The 4,831-nt window shown below is 43.7% G+C and overlaps 1 long non-coding RNA gene across 1 annotated transcript in view; it reads left to right on the forward strand.

The window, feature by feature from the left end:
* Positions 1 to 1,616, forward strand: part of LOC112634523 — a 10,919-nt gene extending 9,303 nt beyond the window's left edge. Inside the window, exon 2 of the long non-coding RNA XR_003121785.1 lies at positions 962 to 1,616. This is a non-coding gene — a long non-coding RNA (uncharacterized LOC112634523). The remainder of the gene's footprint in view (positions 1 to 961) is intronic.
* The last annotated feature ends 3,215 nt before the right edge of the window (positions 1,617 to 4,831 follow it).

Below are 4,831 nucleotides of genomic sequence, written 5' to 3' on the forward strand. Positions count from 1 at the left end.
TTCTTTTTTTTTTTTTTTTTTTTTTTTTTGAGACAGAGTCTTCTTTATCACCCAGGCTGGAGTGAAGTGGCGTGATCACAGCTCACTGCAGTTTTAACTGCACAGGCTCGTGATCCTCTTTCCTCAGCCTCCTGAGTAGCTAGAACCACAGGTGTCAGCCACCATGCCTGGCTAATTTTTTAATCTTTTTTTTTTTTTTTTTGAGATGGAGTCTCGCTCTATCGCCCAGGCTGGAGTGCAGTGGCCGGATCTCAGCTCACTGCAAGCTCTGCCTCCCTGGCTCACGCCATTCTCCTGCCTCAGCTTCCCGAGTAGCTGGGACTACAGGCGCCCACCACCTCGCCCGGCTAGTTTTTTGTATTTTTTTTAGTAGAGACGGGGTTTCACCGTGTTAGCCAGGATGGTCTCGATCTCCCGACCTCGTGATCTGCCCGTCTCGGCCTCCCAAAGTGCTGGGATTACAGGCTTGAGCTACCGCGTCTGGCCAATTTTTTTTTTTTTTTTTAAGAGACAGGGTCTCCCTGTTTCCCAGGCTGGTCTTGAACTCCCGGACTCAAGCAATCATCCCACCTTGGCCTCCCAAAGTGATGGTATTACAGGCATGAGTTACTGTGCCTGGCCAGAAATGAATTATAATTAAAGACTTCTGTATATTTTAATGGAAATACCTCCTTTCATTGCAGCTGGGTTGCTTACAAATACACTACTTCAAAGTAAACTTTCTCTAGTAACATATCAGGAGCAAAGTAAAATCTGTTTGGAGCAAGTAAATCTGACTGTTACCCCAGTAAGTTATTGCTTTAATTTTACTGACTTGTTATTGATATATAATTGTACATATATACAGGGCACACATGATGTCCTGATGCCTGCACACAATGTGTAATGATCAAGTTAGGGTTTATGACACCATTCCCTCAAACACTGATCATTTCTTCACACTCCAAATCTTCTCTTTTAGCTATTTTGAAGCATACACGAGAAGCTGGTTCCTGGACCCCCGCATATACCAAAATCTGTGCATACTCAAGTCCTACTGTCGGCCCTGTGGAACCCAAATATACGACAAGCCAGCCCTCCCTATACACACAGGTTTGACATCCAGAGAACACTGTTGGTTCCCTTCCCATTTGGTTCCAGAAAATCTGCGTATAAGTGGACCCAGTGGTTCAAACCCATGTTGTTCAAGGGCCAACTATATATGATGAATTATTGTTACCTACAGTCACCCTACCATGCTACTTAACACTAGAACTGATTCATTTTCTCTGTGTGTCTCTACCCATTAACCAGCCTCTCTTCATCTCCCTTCCCGCTTCCCTCCCCAGTCTCTGGTAACCATCATTCAACTCTCCACCTCCATGAAATCAACATGAGTGAGAACTGGTGCAACCCAAACATAGTCTTGAGTTTAGATTTTTTTTTTTTTTTTTTTTTTTTTTTACTGTAAGAGGCTAAACATTGAGAAGGACACAAAAAAAGTCTGGATACAACTGCCCATATGAGAATCTTGCACTTGCACAAGTAGAAAGGAGAGTTAGTTTTTATGCCATTGCATCCCCAATCCCAGCTTTATTGATACATAACAAATAAAAATTGTACATATTTAAAGTGTACAATGTGATGTTTTGATATATGTCTACACAGTGCAAATTAGCTCCCACAAAGGAATGACAACATGCAATATTTGCCTTTCTGTGCCTGGCTGATTTCACTTAACATAATGGCCTCCAGTTCCATCCACGTTGCTGCTAATGACAGGATCTCGTTCTTTTGATGGCTGAATAATACTCCATTGTGTATATATACCATGTTTTCTTGGACATTCAAGTTGATTCCATATCTTGGCTATCATGAATAGCTACAGTGAACATGTACCCTAGTAACATATTGGATAGACACCACACACTTAGGTAGCATAAAACAAAGGAAAGTTATTGCTGTTTTGAAAAACACCTAATTTACAAAGTTATTCATGTGTATTAAATTACACCATAAAAATAACAGGGCATTTGTCTTTCTGGGATTTTTCTCCTGGGCCTACCTCAGCACCTTCCTCTTTAGATCACACGTTAGGAAAATGCTATTATGGAGGAAAAGATCTCTTATTTCAATTCTCTTGTTCTCCTAATTTGAAATAGGTTTGTCCATTTTGTTTCTATTTCAAGACCAAGGGATAGAAGCTCTTGGTTTTTCTGTTTGTGCTGCTAAATATATATATATTCATTCTATGGTGACAAAATAATTTTTAAATCATCTATTACAAAATTAGGCAGTCACACCAAGAATGGGAAATAAAATGGAAAATGCTACCTTTTTAGATAAGGTAAATTATAGAGAGAAAAATGACAATTACTAAATACGATCATTTATTTCACTTTTACATTGCAGAAGGTTTACTAAAATAAAGAGCTGGTGCACAGCCGCTGTGTAAAACAGTATGATGGTTCCTAAAAAACTAAACATAGAATCCCTATGTGACCCAGCAATTCTGTCTATCAGTATGCACCCAAAAGAATTGAAAGCAGGGTCTCAAAATGATATTTGTACACCCACTTTATTTTTAATTTAAAAATATTTTTTAATAGAGATGAGGTCTCACTATGTTGCCCAGGCTAGTCTTGACCTCCTGGGCTCAAGTGATCCTCCTGCTGCCACCTCCCAAAGTGCTGAGGTAACAGATGTGAGCCACCGCAGCCGGCCCACCCATATTTATTGCAGCACTATTCCCAACAGCCAAGAGCTGGAAGCAACCCAAGTGTACATCAACAGATGAGTGGATGAACAAAAGGTGGTGGATACACACAAAGGACGGCTATTCAGTTTATTTTATTTATCTATCTATCTAGCTAGCTAGCTAGCTAGCTAGCTAGCTATTGAGACAGAGTTTCACTCTTGTTGCCCAGGCTGGAGTGCAATGGTGCAATCTCAGCTCACTGCAACCTCTGCCTCCCGGGTTCAAGCGATTCTCCTGCCTCAGCCTCCCAAGTAGTTGGGATTATAGGCATTCGCCATCACACCCAGCTAATTTTGTATTTTTAGTAGAGATAGGGTTTCACCATGTTGGTCACGCTGGTCTCGAACTCCCGACCTCAGGTCATCCACCCGCCTCAGCCTCCCAAAGTGCTGGGATTACAGGTGGGAGCCACTGCACTGGGCCTTCAGTTTATTTTTAATTCAGCTTTTAAAAGCAGGACATTTGTAACATCTACAATAGAGATAGTTCTTGAGGACATTATGCTGAGTGAATAAGCCAGGCACAGAAAGACAAAGATTGATTGCACTCCTGTGAGGTCCCCAGAGGATTCATGCCCACGGAGACAGAGGATAAAATGGGGGTTCCAGGGCTTGGGTGGGGGTATGGGGATTGGTGCGTCATGGGGACAGATTGTCAGCTTTGGAACATGAAGAAGCTCTGGAGATGGGTGATGGTGATGGTTGCACAACCACATAAATGCACTTAATGCCACTGAACTGGACACTTAAAATGGTCAAAATGGTAAATGTTGTGTTCTCTGTATTTTAACACAATAAGAAGAATGGGGGAAAAGTGAAGAGCTAGCCACTGAGACAACCAATCACAAAACGGCAAGGGTTCAGCATGCCAGAACTCCATGCCCACCGATCACAAGGCTGGGACCCGTTCCTCTGAAGCACGGGGGTAGCTCTGGCTGAGCTTTAGAAGGAAAATCATGTTGTCTTTGCAAAGGCGAGCCTGTGGTCAGAACCCTGCAGAGTCTGCATCATGAATGAAAAGAGCAGATCTGGGGAGAGACCCAAGTGCGGGAGTGCTGGGAAACCCATCCCCCAGGACGGGACTCTGTAAGGAAGTGGCTTTCTGCTGCATTTCTTCACAATGCCACTGTATGTTGCCTCAGCAGACAGGGTCGGTAATTACCTTGGCTTTGAAGTATTTATGCCTCTTTTAATCTCCCTGAAGGTTTCTGAATGTGTTTTGTTTTGTTTCGTTTTTGAGACGGAGTCTCGCTTTGTCACCCAGGCTGGAGTGCAGTGGTGAAATCTAGGATCACTGCAACCTTCACCTCCCAGGTTCAAGTGATTCTTCTGCCTCAGCCTCCCAGGTATCTGGGACTACAGGTGTGTGCTACCACACATGGCTAATTTTTGTATTTTTAGTAGAGACCAGGTTTCACCATATTGGCCAGGCTGGTCTCAAACTCCTGACCTCATGATCCGCCTGCCTCAGCCTCCCAAAGTGCTGGGATTACAGGCATGAGCCACCACACCCGGCCCTGAATGTGGTCTTAAAGGCCATATCTCTAGCATGTCACACATGCATAGGAAGAGTCTGTGCCTCATTTTTAAATCCTACCTGTGCCAGAGAAGGCCAAGTCTGAGAGGCCTGTCAGCTTCACTCGTAAGATGGTGTGAGAGCCTCGTGAGCAGAGGGCCCAGCCTTTAGTGACACCCAGCCCTATCCCTTTTGTGGGGAAGTCAGCCATGCCTGGCTCCCGCTCAAACAGGTATGTGTGTGTCTTTAGAAAAATAGTTGCAGAATCTTACTGGAAACCGACTCTGCATACCACCAAGCCTTGTCACAGAGCTCCCAGTCAGATACTCCACAGCTGGGTTACTGGAACAGTTCAGGGTCTGTGGAATTAAAGGACATGTATATCTGGTCTTTGATGCAAACCACGAAGACCACAGGCTGCCACTGCCCAGAAAACTGACTCCAAGATTTGCCAAAGGGGAAAAGAAGTTCGTAAGAACAGAAAGTTCTAAAGCACTCCCCATAGGAACTGACTATTTGAAACAGCACATGGGAAAAGAAGTTCAACCCTAAGGGTGCTCTTGAAAACAACTGTTCCTC

Source organism: Theropithecus gelada, chromosome 1, assembly GCF_003255815.1.
Source record: "Theropithecus gelada isolate Dixy chromosome 1, Tgel_1.0, whole genome shotgun sequence".
Taxonomy (NCBI): domain Eukaryota; kingdom Metazoa; phylum Chordata; class Mammalia; order Primates; family Cercopithecidae; genus Theropithecus; species Theropithecus gelada.